The sequence below is a fragment of the Macaca nemestrina genome, chromosome 16 (genome assembly GCF_043159975.1).
Source record: "Macaca nemestrina isolate mMacNem1 chromosome 16, mMacNem.hap1, whole genome shotgun sequence".
Lineage (NCBI taxonomy): Eukaryota > Metazoa > Chordata > Mammalia > Primates > Cercopithecidae > Macaca > Macaca nemestrina.
In genome coordinates, this window is record NC_092140.1 from 1,804,872 (window position 1) to 1,819,472 (window position 14,601).

A 14,601-nucleotide genomic window follows, 5' to 3' on the forward strand; every position below is an offset into this window, starting at 1 on the left:
TGAGGTTTTCCAGATTCTTGGTATGATGAGTGGTTTTTATTTTATTTTTGGTTCTGGGGTACGATGTGCAGTGTGTGCAGGTTTGTTACATGGGTAAATGTGTGCCATGGTGGTTTGTTGCACCTATCAACCCATTATCTAGGTATTAAGCCCAGAATGTGTTAACTATTTTTCTTGATGCTCTGCTCTCCCTCCCTCTGCCCCTACCACAGGCCCCAGTGTGTGTTGTTCCCTTCTCTGTGTCCATGTGCTCTCATTGTTCAGCTCCCACTTATAAGTGAGAACATGTGGTGTTTGGTTTTCTGTTCCTGTGTTAGTTTGCTGAAGATAATGGCTTCCAGCTTCATCCATGTTCCTGCAAAGGACATGAACCCATCCTTTTTATGGCTGCATAGTATTCCATGGTGTGTATGTACCACATTTTCTTTGTCTAGTCTATCATTGATGGGCACTTGGATTGATTCCATGTCTTTGCTATTATGAATAGTGCTGCAATGAACATACACATGCGTATGTCTTTATAATAGAATCATTTACATTCCTTTGGGTATATACCCAGTAATGAGATTGCTGGCTCAAATGGTATTTCTGGTTCTGGGTCTTTGAGGAATCACCAGATGAGTGATTTTTAGTTGTATCTCAACACCTTCAGTATTACACCATGTTCTTATTTTTACTTTCTGCTTTAGCAGGTCTCCTCTGACAGCACACCATCAGGGGAGGAGGGCGTTGCCTAATTACTATCAATTAGGGGTAGAAGTCTGGGTTCCTCACCAGGTGCCCTGACATCTGGGGTGTTGGGAGGTGCCCTCTGAGTGCAGGGGGTGAGGTCAGACTCTTCATCAGGTCTCCGCTGATCCACCCGTCAGGAGTGTGGGTGGGGCCACAACCTTTCCTCTGGTGCTTGGCTGGAGGAGGCCACTGTTGTCGAAAAGTTTTCCTTCTTGCTAAGTTGCTCCATTCCTTTGACCTAGAGAGAGAACTGGCTTGTCTTTGGACTTTTGTTGGCTCTGTGTCTGTTAGTGTTTCTGGGTGGCTGGACTTTCCAGGCCTCAGTGAGGATAAAGAAAATGCTACATGTTTCCTCAGGTCCTGCTGTCTCTAGCCTGTCTGCCTTTTCTCATTTTCACAGATTTTTCTCGAGTGTTTGATGTATAATATACAGTTCTAGCTGTTCTTAGTGAGGGGAATAGAGAGAAATGGATCTACTTCATGTTGTCTGGAACCGGAAGTTCCTTAATCTGGTTTTGTGGCTGACGTGCAAAAAATCATTTATCGCCTTCAGCTGTGTGCAGTTCACCTGCACCACCTCGGAGGCCCCGGTGCCATTCTCTGCCATGGCTCTCACCAAGGAGCTGCTCGAGCATCCTTCTGAGAGCCAGGCCAAAGCTTCTGGGCTGACAGGATGCTGGTGTTTTGGCGCTGGGTTGAAACAGGCACACAGAGGAGGCGGTGATCTTGATGGTGGCAGCTTTTCTGGATCTCATTCCAAAGGCTCTCCAGCTTCCAGGGGAAGTAATTCTCCAACGTGTGCAGCAGGAGCTGCCTGAATCCTGGCCTGTCTCTGGCGTGGGGTGGCTTCACAGCACGGACGCGGTAGGGTGGAGCCGCTGTTCTCAAGTGGCCTGGTCTCTGGGCAACTTTGCGCTCTTAATATACTTACAATAATAAATACAAAAACTGAGAAATTTAAAATATTAAATACATGCTGTGTGAATCTAACATATTTTTATTAAAAGTGGTATTTTCCAAATAAAAAACCATTTAATGAGAAGAGTGGTCTTGGTGCGTATGCCTTTGCCAATCTCTTTCATGCCTGGCTTGGCAGGAGTCAGTGGATTCTCAGATCTCTTTCTGGTGGAAGTGGATGAAGATAATTTGATTCGCTCAGATACACAGTTGGTAAGAGAAGTCTTTTAATGGTCTTTTCAGTTACATGTGGATCTTCTTCGATGACACACCAATTAGGTAGTTTCTTTAAGGTTAGTTACAACGTGGGCATCCAAAACTATAGCCATGCATCACTTCACTGCGGGGCACTTTCTGAGAAGTGTGTTGTTAGGCAATTTTATCGCTGTGTGGACATCTGGAGCAAGGCTGTCCAACCGATGTAGGCCGCATGTGGCCCAGGACAGCTTTGAATGTGGCCCAACACAAATTCGTAAACTTTCTTAAAGCAGTATTTTTTTTTTTTTTTTTTTTTTTTTAAGCTCATCAGCTATCATTAGTGTTGGTGTGTTTTGTGTGTGGCCCAAGACAATTCTTCCAATGTGGCCCAAGGAAGCCAAGAGATTGAACACACCTGATGTAGAGTGAACTGACACAAGCCTAGAGGGTAGCGCCTGCGGCACACCTCGGCTCTGCGGTGCAGCCTCTGACGTCTAGGCTACAAACCTGCACAGTGTGTGACTGTCCTGAACACTGTAGGCAACTCCAACACAATGGTAAGCATTTATATATCTAAATATATCTAAACATAGAGAAAATACAGTATAAAAGATAAAAACTGGCACATCTACCCAGGGCACTTCCCACGAACGGAGCTTGCAGACTGGAAGTTGCTCTGGGTGAGTCGGAGTGGGTGGGGAGTGGCTGCGAAGGCCTCGGACGTGACCGTGCTGTACTGGAGATTCGCAAACGCTGTACACTTTGGTGCACTACACTGATCAAAAATAGTTTTCTTCTTCCAATAATACATTCACCTTTGCTTGTTATAACCTTTTTTACTTTTATAAACTTTGAATATTTTTAATTTTTTGACTCTTTTACAATAACACTCAGCTTAAAATATACATTGTACAGCTGTACAAAAATATTTTCTTTCTTTATATCTGTATATGCTTTTCTTCTATTTTTAATTTTTTTTATTTTTTACTTAAACTTTTTTTTTTTTTTTTTTGCTAAAAACAAAAACACACACACACACATTAGCCTTGGCCTGGTCCTGGGGTCATCAACATCACTGTCTTCCACCCCCACATCTTGTCCCACTGGAAGGTCTTTAGGGGCAGTGACACGCACAGAGCCGTCATCTCTGACAATGCCTTCTTCTGGGCACCTCCCGAAGGACCTGTCTGAGGCTGTTCTGCAGTTAACTTGCACATATATAGAAGGACCACACTCCAAAATCATGATAAGAAGTATGGCATGATAAATACACCAACCTGTGTCATGATCATTTGTTACCATTATCAAATATGACTGCTATACCTAATTGTGTGTGCTAGGCTTTGTCCCATCACAGCCATCCTGGGGTCACACAATGCATCCCTCACGTGGGTGTGATAACGCTGGTGTGAACAAACCTGCGGCACGGACAGCTGTGTACGGTACATAGTACTTGAGAATGATCATCAATGATTATGGTCCCGGTTTATGTATTTACTACACTGGAAACAAAGATTGTGGTGAGGTTGAGGGTGTGGGTAAGAAGCCCAGAAACCTGTTAGGTAGAGGGGAGGAAAACTGGGGGAAGAAGAACAGACAGAACTATCAAGTTTGGCCTTGGATAAAGGATTAAGAAGAAAATGCAGGATCCCAGGTGCCGGGGCTAATGCGGAAGCCAGGCAGAGGCTGGGAGGGGCAGGAAGCACCTTCAACAAATGCCTGCTGACCCCTGCTCAGCCCTGCAGGCGGGTCCAGCCCCAAAGTCCAGTCTCCACTCATTCTGGACAAACGCAGGGGTGGCCTTCATCCCGGTTCCCCAGTACAGCAATGGGGAGGCCTCCTTGGGTCTTGGCAGCCCTGTTCTCTGGAGCCTGTGTCCGGCAGTCCCCTTTCTGTGCGGGGGTAGGGTGGAGGCGCCCAGCTGCGACGTGGGCACGGAGGCCAGGTGGAACGCGGCCGTAGGCTCCAACTTGCCTTTTCCTGGCTTCCCAGAGGGATCATTGGTGCATTTACATGTTGAATTCCAGAAACCAGCCACTCCAGCTAAGACACACATAGAGAGTGGACCTTGGCAATGGCCATGGCTTTGGCAAAACTCTGACAATGCCAAGCTCCTTCTCCCCTTGTAGATATAAGCCCAGACTGTGCCGAGGCCTCGATGCCCACCTGCCGACTGGAGGCCACACCCAGGCTGCAAGGAGATGGAGGGGGAGGCTAAGAGAGGGTGAGCAGGGAATTGAAACCCATGGGGTAAAATAATTTATTTTATTCACTTCATTTTTTCATAAAGGACCAAAGGCCGCTGTGGGCGATGATTATCCCCGATCACAGCCCTCGACCGGAGCGCACTTCCCCGCATCTGGAGCCATCTGCATCTGTCTCCTTTGCAGTCTGCCGGTAATTGGGTCTGAAATCACACGCGTCCTACTCAGCTACATTTGCGTTTCCTTCTTGCGCTGTTTTTATATCCAGAGCTGTTGAAACCACTCCTAGGATGAATTTCTAAACTTAGACCATCTCATCCTCAAATGGCAAGAAAGAAAGTGTGATGTGTCCGTGAATCTGCTGAATGGGCCGAGGGGTGTTTTTAAAAGATGATAGTTTGGGGAAGAAGCAGGCACTGCAGAAACCTGTGGACTGGGGCGCTAAAACCTACGAGCTTCCCAGGAAGCCGCCTTTTGGGAGCCCGAACTATCCCAGAACCTTTTCCTAGCAGCAGATCACAATTACGGTCTGTTCTGTGAGTCCGCTCCCACCCAGCGATGAACGGACACTTCTGCTCTCCAGCAGCACGAGTAGGAAACCCCGCCCTCCCTGCAACATAAAGGCCACGCATTTGAGATCCTCTCAGTGGACTTTTTCAAAAAATAACATCTTTCATTTATGCTTGAGCAGGGAGAAGAGTCATTAAAAAGAAGAGATTTTAAAAATCCCTGTCCAATGCTTTTGGCCAGCCAGCCGCTCAGGACAAAGGCTGCCTGGTTTTGGGACCTCATTATCCGGAGGCCAAGGCGCGGCTGCGGGTGATGGGGATGCCGACTCCGCAGCGAGCACAGTCCGCCTCATTGTTGGTGAATTTCCTGCTCTTGGCACTTTCTTTGGCAGCCTCATGGCCAGCACCTGTGCACTCAGACCTAGGGCCCGGGACGTCCACACAGATGTCACGGCGCTTTTGTTGATTTCCTATTAGTGGCACTTAATAGGCAGGCGCTGGGGACAGCTTGGCTCGGCTCCGGGGAGGGGACGCAAACATCGCTCCCTTGGTGGGCGAAGGGTCAAACCGTTTCTAAAGCTCAGCCAGATAATTGCTGGTGATTAGCAATTTTAATTAGCAGGTGCGAGGGGTCGGGACCCCCCTCCCTGTAATTGGGCAGGTTGTTAACATCCATGGAGTTGTGACCAGGGAGGACATTTTACTAATACTCTCTAGGTCTTTTAAAGTTAATTAAATTAAAGCAGCTAAAACCACCAGAGACGGCCTGAGATCTGATGAGCCAGATAGAATAAGTTTTCAGTAAAACTTCTCTCACTGGGAAAAAAAAAAAAAAAAAGAAAAAAATCCCCAAAAAACAAACTTCGAACGCAGTCATGAAGCTTTTGTGAACACTGCGTGCCCCTGCGTGTGCCCTTCTGTGGCTGCGGAAGGCTGGGACCGTGAAGGTTTTTTCTCTGCTGGGTGCCTCATGTTGGGACTCAGCCTGTTGGAGGTCCAGCTCTTCTGTTCTACGCACTGACTCTTTGGGGCTTCGTTCTGTCACAATGAGCAGAAAACCAGTGTCTCCTTGGTGCAGCCTTGGAAGGGGCTGGACACCCACTCGTGGCCACAGAGCACAGCTTCTGGGCGATGCTCCAACTCTGCCTCTCCAACTCCTCACCGATACAGGCATGTGTTTGAAATTGATCAATGTTCCTCCAGTTCCTTTCACAGAGGCCAGGAAGCCGGTGAATACACTTCACAGTCTCAGAGTAAGTGCAAGAAGAGGGCGTGGCCGGAGTTTCCTGGAGTCCCAGGGCCCAGGATGGTGCCTACAGCCCACACCTCTCTAGCCTTGCGGGAGGCTGCATGCAGCCTGGGCCGACTTAAGGCAGGTGAGAACTGACGCGGTCACACTGCCACATTGAGTGTGACGACAGGGAATAGCTTAGCTAACACACTCAGCAGGTGGGATGCAAGCAGCCAGGAACACGCGCCTCGTATCAGACTCAGAGGAGGGGCATGGGGAGAAGAGGAGGCATCCACAGGCAGCGAGTTCAGAGTAAGAGCAGTGGCGATGACAGGCGATGACAGAGCCTCGTCCTCGGTCCCTGAGGTCCCAGGGCTGTGCCTGGCTCGGCAGGTTCTGTCTGGAGATGCAGAAGGCGGGGGTGTGAGAGCCTTGCCCATAACCTTTGGTTTCTTGGCCCTGTTGTTAGAAGCTTTAATTGAAAGTCTTTTCTTTCCACGGCACATTTCTAACGCTCTTTGCCCACAATACGGACACTTGCTTTAAGTGCCAATAGGAATAATTCGTTCATGAAGGGGCAACCGAGTGCTCTATTCCGAGTTCCCACAGAGGGTTCTGTGCGTTTCCAGAAAGAGCAGATGGGAGCTCCGGTGTGTGTTTGAAGGAGCTTCGAGGAGGGTGGCCCCGTGGGGTGGAGGGTTGGAGCCTCATGGCGTGTGGACAGTGACCCAAGGAAGCTTCCTGCCGAGGGGCGTCATTCACATGGAGCCAAGTGTGACTGAGGGTGAGCCAGCAGTGGGAGGCTACATCCTGGGGGGCAGCAGGCAGAGAGTGAGGTCCTCCACCATGCGTGAGGCTGAGGAGGGCTGGAAGATGTGCTGTCGGAGGCTGCTCAGGTAAGTATGCAAACATGGGGCATCTTACATGCATCCCTGACCACTTTCCTTTGTGATTTAAAAAACAGGTTTTGGCCCGTTCTGCACCAGAACTCAGGTGCAGTGGCTCATGCCTATAATCTCAGCACTTTGGGAGGCTGAGGTGGGCAGATCACCTGTGGCCAGGAGTTCGAGACCAGCCTGGCCAACATGACGAAACCCCATCTCTACTAAAAATACAAAAATTAGCTGGGCATGGTGGCGATACTTGTAATCCCAGCTACTCAAGAGGCTGAGGCAGGAGAATCACTCGAACCTGGGAAGCAGAGGCTACAGTGGGCTGAGATAGTGCCACTGCACTCCAGCCTGGAAACAGAGCGAGACTGTCTCCAAAAAAAAAAAAAAAAAAAAAAAAAAACCAACAAAAATAAAACATTTATTGTATACATGTTTATAATAGTACCTTCTCCCCACACCTGATCCACCTGTAGCTGTTTCTGGTGCCTCCCATACCTCTGGGGAGCACTGGCCACCGTGCCCTGGGTGGCTGTGTATGGGGCCCTGCCCCTGGCCGCTCATCCCCTGACGGTCTCCTGAGTGGGAGCGTGTAGCTGGGGCAGTGTGCCCAGGAGACTCTGAGCCCCAGCAGGACAAAGTGAGCTCTGCCTTCAGCCTTTGGCCTTAAGACTCTGTGCCTGAGAGCGGGAGCAGGACCCTCTGCACCCAGGGTAGCTGAGGGCAGCTCCTGGGGTTCATCATCTTTGTTGAGTGACTACAGGCAAGTCCAAAGAGAATATTCCTTCCTTCTTGTTATGCTTTCACCCCATAATCTTTAAAACCAGTCTGCGAAAACATCAAAACACCTGGCTGAGAACTCAGGACTCGGGAGCTCCCGCCAGGCTGTTTGGTGGAGGCTGCAGGCAGCGGATCATATCCACTTGGAGGAGGCAGCAAATCAGATGTGCAGGGTGGTCACTATCCTAGTTTTCTGGGAAGGTCGTGCTCCTGTGTGGAGCAGGGCAGACGGAAGGAGCCAGGGGCTGGTGTAGGGCTGGTCGCTGATGCGCTTAGTTAATGGGGTCCTGAAGTAGAGTAAGTCCCAGCAGCAGGGCCCAGCCAGGTCCCTCTGAGGTCCCCGGCGAATGGAGGGGAGACCAGGGGCTGAGAAAGGACTCCATTTACAGATGAAACCACAGAAACTCTGGCTTCTCAATGTGAAGATTTGGCTTGGCAACACCCTTGCTTAGACAAATCCACAGCAAGGATGGTGAAGAATGCCCATTGGTCAATGGCCTTCCTTTATGTCTTAGCTTTCCCCTTGTGATATGGTTTGGCTTTGTGTCCCCACCCAAATCTCATCTTGACCTATAATCCCCATGTGACCAGGGAGGGAGGCGATTGGATCGTACGGACAGTTCCCCCATGCTGTTCTCATGATAGTTCTCACGAGATCTGATGGTTTTATAAATGTCTGAGAATTCCTCCTTCACACTTCTCTCTCCTGCCGCCTTGTGAAGAAGGTGCCTGCTTCCCCTTTACCTTCTGCCATGATTGTAAGTTTCCTGAGGCCTCCCCAGCCATGTGGAACTGTGAGTCAATTAAACCTCTTTCCTTTATAAAGTACCCAATCTCAGGTATTTCTTCATAACAGTGTGAAAACGGACTAATACACCTTGGAAATAATCTCATGCTTATAAAAGAGTTGCAAAAATAGCAAAACTAGTATAAAGTGTCTGCCTTACCTTCCACCTGGCTTCCCCAAAGGCTGTGGTTACATAATTCGTTGTGTTAAACTTATAGTTACATAGCAGATGACACTGTTACCAACCGGTCTACAGGCCTTATGTGAACGCTACCAATTTCCCTGTGATTGCCTCTTTTCTGGTCCCAGACCCAGTCTGAGGCCCAGGCTGCTTCTAGCCGCTGTGTCATTGGTCTCTGCCCATCTAGGGGATTTCCTCCCTGTAGATTCCTCTTCAATTCCCCTCCAGACCGTGGCAGCTCTGGAGAGCTGATTTTATAGGACGCCCCTCAGTCTGGGTTTGTCTGACGTTTCTTCATGAATAAATTAAAATTATGCATTTTTTGGCCAGAATGCCAAGTCCTTCTGGGGCCTCCTGGTGGGCACGTGGCATCCCCCAGCCTCACTCCTAGTGGTGCACCTTTGACTACATGGGTAGGTGGCATCTGCCGGGCATCTCCCCTGTCAGCTTGGGATTTTCCCCTTTGCCATGATTCAGTGTCTTATGAAAAGGTATCTGAGGACTATGAAAATAGCCAGTTTCTCATATTTTTGCCTTCTAATCTCAGCTCCCTCCAGAATGCTGCCTTCTACACTTTTTCCCATGCTGCTTGCCAAATGGTGGCGTTCCTGCTTTTCCTGTTTCTTCTTTCTTCCACACTGGGAGTCTCCTGTGAGAAAGGATTATCTCTCCCTGCCCTGTGTATTTATTTGATTACCTATTTGTTGCAGCTTAAGCTCATGGATATTTATTCTATTCTATGGAATATAATTTATTATTATTACTATTATTCTCAGTTTAAAATTTCCAGCCCTGGCCACTGGGTACTCCTTTGGTAAAAGAGCCTTCGTAAAGCCATGTGCCGTGGAAGAGTGCTTTTCTAAATTTTCTTTTTTTGTTTTTCTTTTTCTTTGAGACAGAGTCTCATTCTGATCTTGGCTCACTGCAACCTCCACCTCCCGGGTTCAACTGATTCTCCTGCCTCAGCCTCCCCAGTAGCTGGGATTACTGACGCCACCGTGCCCGGCTAATTTTGTATTTAGAGATGGGGTTTCGCCATATTGGCCAGGCTGGTCTCGAACTCCTGAACTTGTGATCCGCCTGCCTCGGCCTCTGGGATTACAGACGGGAGCCATCGCACCTGTGTGTGAAGGCTTTCTAACCGTCTATCAGATTTTCTAACCTCCGCAAGCCGCAGGAAGAGAGAGGGTGAGTAACCCTCTCAGGGACACGGGGGTGGGTGGGAGGCAGAGGGGAGGGGCTGGCTGTGTGGCTGGCTCCCCAGGGAACACACAGCAGTGGGAGGGCCTGGTGCTGTCTATGGCTGTGGCTGCTGTCTGTACAGTGAACTGGTGAGAACCGTGCAGATGTGGGGGACACGCCCCTGAGCACAGTCAGTGCCGGGCCTGAATCCAGCTTTCTTTTCTTCAGTGTTCTAAGGAAAGGACGCTGAATGCAGTGATGCTATTCAGGAACCTGCAGAGCCAGGCGAGGCTCAGTGCTGCATGCGAGCTTCCAATCAGTCCTCAAAGCCACCTCAGAGCCAGGGCCCAGGCTGCGGGCACGAAGCTTCATCAGGGAGGGTATCGGGGGGTCCGGCTGCTGTGGAATATGATGGGGGTGCTATTGTGTGTGCTTGTGTGTGCTCTGTGTGTGCTTCTGTGCTCTTGCGTGCTCCCATGTGCCCTTCTGTGCTCTTGCGTGCTCTCCTTCGCACTCATGCGTGTGCTCGTGTGTGCTGGTGGCATGGGCGAGATGCTCTAGGGAGGCCGTTCCCTCGGGGCGGCCGCCTTATCTAACTGCCCTGCCTCCCCAGGCACTGCTGACTCCAGGCCTCCCGGAGATGGAGCGTGGGCACCTGCCCCCTGTGTGCCCGGCTGTGGGTGCCTTGGGCTGAGCAGGAGGCACTGGCCCCACACAGCCCTCACAGGGCAGAGCTGCTGCTCCAAGGGCAGAGGACACGACTTCTCCCTGCCCGCTGCCTGGGGCTACTTTGCCACCCACTTTGCTCTGGCCAAGACCCAACGCCCTGCGCTGTGGTCACTGATGGGTACCAGGTGGATCCCCAGGCACTGTGAGCTGGGCTGAGCTTGTTTTCCACGAGCCCGTCGCTGTGGGTGTGGTGCCCACGCTGGGGCTGGCTCTTGTCAGGGAACACTGTGATGACTCACACGCCTAAAAATAGCATCTTGATGTCCCGAAATCATACAACAGAAACATTTCTAGCCTCCTCCGAATTCCACGGGTGACTGGACTTTTGGCTGGGGTCTGCTCCTGAGCACCATCAGAGGCTGTGATGGGTCGCGGGGTCCCTGTTCGGCCTGGCTCGCGGGGAGGTATGGGGGTGGTGCAGGGAACGGGGCTGGGGTCTGCACGCCTGTGCTGTTTCTCGGCCTGAGAGTCAGCCGTGCATGCTGAAGACGTGGTGGATGGGCAGCTGGGAAAATGCTCTGTGTTTTGGGGTCTGCTCTTCACTCATTGTAGGAGATTCTCTGTGTAGTTTAAGCTGTAGAGAGAGTGATCTCTGGAAGCCAAAATAGACATAAAATTTACATTCAAATGCCGTGTATCTCAGTGCATTCAGAAATGCGCTTAAATACTGTAAAGCACTGCTTTCCCTGTGGATGATTGAGGTTTCTTCTATTTCGTTATAACGTTGTTTCTGGAAAAGAGATCATCAAGATGCGGAGGCCGTGGCTGCGACGGAGGAAGGAAGTGGGGGAGCCACGGCAGGAGGGGAGAGGAGAGAGGAGCCTGCAGGAGGGGGCTGCCTCTCGGTGTTCAGGACCCCTGTGTCCCGGTTACCTGTCTGTGCTCCCATGAAGAGTTGTTACTGTTCTTCGGTTTGCTTCCACCCTGCAGGAATCATGGTCCTTCCGTGTGGCAAGGTCACCAAGCAGCGGCACCCCCCATCCCAGACAACAGCAGGTCACCTTCCCTGGCTGCCGCGTGGCAGGGCGGGCTCAGGGACGGACTCTGCGCTTCCCTCTGATTTTCGTCACTTTTGTGGGTTGAAGTTAGACCCCTACTCTGTTGTTTGAACACAGATCTGGGCCACTTTATTGATATTAGTTACCTGCTGTGCCTCTCGGCACCTCCCGACTTCCTTGCTGTGCTCTGAAAATGCAGGTTTTGTGCACCCGAATTATAATCTTGCTGTGATAATGCGCCTGGATTGATTCAACAAAATGAGTTGTCTATTTTGTTTTCACTTCGACATCTCTAAGAAGGAAAGACTGACAATCGGGAACATAAATATTTTGGACTTCACATCTTGTGGCATGAAGATGATTAAAAAAAGTGTAATAATTACAAGGTAAAATTTTACCGGGAAATGCAGTTCTGTTTGAACTGGAGGATGAACTCACAAAAAGCACTTATTCTAGAGCAGTGTTAAAATGCTTCAATCGCCCAAGCATCTAAAAGGCACAAAATTGATAGCATTCCATTAAATATAAATATGTAGAAACTGCTGCCTGGGTCATGATTGTTTTTAGGCTTTATAAAAAACGTACAAAGGGTTTTATTTCTACAGTGCTTTATCCTAGGCATTCTCTTTGGGCTCTAAGGGGTTTCTCTGATTTACCAAGCATGATTATCAATAATGTCGTTGAAGGATTGCGGAATATTCTAACCCCACATTTTTTTTTTATACGAGTGTGATGTTTTCTCGTAGATTCGGGTTCATTTAAATAGATTGGTTTGAGTTGGATTTCAGTGCTTAATTATTATTATTGTACGTAACTGAACATTTCAATATAATGAACCAATTGATCAGGCTTATATTCATATTTGAAGAAAATTGGTATTTTTGAAAACAAATAGGAAGATAATTTTCTTTAGCATTATGACTAATATGACTAAGTTTTCCTAACTGTCCCTATCTCTCTCTATGAGGCCCGTTACTGGTTTGGAAGGTGTTTTAGAATCACAGGTTTTTCTTATTCCCTAGACTGACTGGGGCTAGAAAGGGGGTGGGGGCGGTTGGGGGATGATGAGGGGCTGTTCAGTTTCCACACATCCCTCCTGGTGTAAACGAAGCTTCTTCAGCAGGAGGTCCCCGCCCTCCACCTGTGGCTGTCGTAACAAAATGCCACACGCCAGGTGGCATATGACAGCACGAGTTTCTTACCCAGCTCTGGAGGAGCCTGAGACCCTGCCCCTCTGAGCCCCGCAGGGAGGAGCCCTTCCCGGCCTCTTCCAGCTCCTTGCTGCTCCTGGCTTGTAAACGCATCACTTCGGTCTCCGCGCCTGCTGCTGCTGCATGGCTGTCTTCCTCTGTGCGTGTCTGAGTCCATGTTTTCCGGTTTAATAAAGATGTCGGCCATTGAATTAGGGCCCTCCCTACTCAGTGTGACCTCGTCTTAACCAGTTATATCTGCAAAGACTCGGTTTCCACATAAAGTCCCAGGTGCCATATGGGTTAAGACTCGAGCACATCTTTTTGGGGGACACAATTCAACCCATGACAGCAGCCGTGGATCTCAGGAAGATGAGCTGAGCAACGAACACACACCCGGCCCAAGCTCCAGTCACTCACTCGGCAACCGTGGAGAGGCCTCTCCATGCCTCTGGGCCTCAACGTCCTCATCTGTAGAGTGGGGACATCAGGTCAGATCAACCTTCCCAAGGGGTTTTCCGCAGAGCTGGAGCTCTGGGGGATCCAACAGGCATCTTTCAAAATAAAGCCTTGGGCACGAGTGAGCTTGGGAACCGTGTTGGGCAAGGTCACAGGTTTCATGATCTCAAGACTTCTCAGAGAATTCACTCCCCAGTGCCCGCAGGAATCTGCAGGGGCAGGAAGCGGAGGGGTGGGGACGATGGCACACACCGACTCTAAGGCCAGACCACAGCCAGGGTCTTCTGCAGAGAGAATCCCACCCCATAGCTGCAGTGCAGAGTCCACGCGTGTCCAAACTGCTTGCTTTTGTAAATCTGTGTGTGTGTGTATGTGTGTGTGTGTGTGTGCGTGCACACATGTGTGTGGCATAGAGAAAGATTTGTGCCTGCTTTCACTTTTCTTTTTTCCTTCAACTTTTAAGTTCCAGGGTACATATGCAGGGTGTGCAGGTTTTTTGCACAGGTAAACGTGTGCCATGGTGGTTTGCTGCACAGACCATCCCGTCACCTAGGTATGAAGCCAGCATCCCTTAGCTATTCTTCCTGATGGTCTCTGTCCCCCCATGCCCCAGCCTCCAGCAGGCCTCAGTGTGGTGTTCCCTCCAGTGTGTCCATGTGTTCTCATCATTCAGCTCTCACTTATAAGTGAGAACATGCAGCATTCGGTTTTCTGTTCCTGCGTTAGTTTGCTGAGGGTAATGGCTTCCAGCTCCATCTATGTTCCTGAAAAGGACATGATCTCGTTCCTTGTTATGGCTGCATAGTGTTCCTTGGTGTATATGTACTATATTTTCTTTATCCAGCCTACCATTGATGGGCACTTAGGCTGATTCCATGTCTTTGCTATTGTCAACGTCCAATGCTTTGGAACGAGATTTTAAAGGCTTCCTGGCCCCCCAGGCGTGGAGTGCCACCATGGGGCTGGCTGTTGGTGTGGGCGCCCTACAGGTTCAGTGTCTGTGGTGGATGCTGCCTGCTGCCCACCCCCAGCACAGGGCATGCAGTGGTCACCTTCACAGTGTGCAGTGCTCCCGCCTGAGGAAGCCAGCCCAGCCAATGCAGAGCCAAGGGACCGCTGAAGGCATCGTCACCGCTACACGCTTGGAGCCATCCGTGCCTGCAGCCGCTTCTTTCCTATGCCAGCTTGAACTGGGTTACTTTTGCTTACAAATGAAGTCCTCTAACTCAGGAGACTGGGACTCTAGGATGCGGTCATCAGGGACCCAGACAAGATTGCAAATATAGGGACAGAGGTAAATGAGGAAGTGAATGACTTCAATAGAAATCCCTCTCTATAAACTGCTACTGCCAGTGAGTCCCTGTGGCCGACACATGTCCCACCCAACGTGGAAATCCCAGCCTCCAGCCCAGGGCACGCGAGACATCCAAACCTCACTCACTCAGCGTCTGTGTCCTGGACTAACAGTCACAGTACATCCATCCCCGTCTACATCCTAACAGGGAAGTCTTCCCCAAGATAAATCCAAGCGTTCTCTCTATGAAGACTTTCAATCAAAACCAGATCCATTTTCT

The 14,601-nt window shown here is 49.9% G+C and overlaps 1 long non-coding RNA gene across 4 annotated transcripts in view; it reads left to right on the top strand.

Annotated features, from left to right (window-relative positions):
- The window catches only part of LOC105485275 (uncharacterized), a 50,929-nt gene extending 39,027 nt beyond the window's left edge, over positions 1–11,902 (top strand). For 3 of the 4 annotated variants that reach the window (XR_989441.2, XR_989444.2, XR_989443.2), the window contains exons 4-7: positions 2,211–2,444; positions 4,178–5,976; positions 9,369–9,657; positions 11,311–11,902. This is a non-coding gene — a long non-coding RNA (uncharacterized lncRNA). The remainder of the gene's footprint in view (positions 1–2,210; positions 2,445–4,177; positions 5,977–9,368; positions 9,658–11,310) is intronic. The other variant, XR_011614569.1, reaches the window with a different exon arrangement.
- The last annotated feature ends 2,699 nt before the right edge of the window (positions 11,903–14,601 follow it).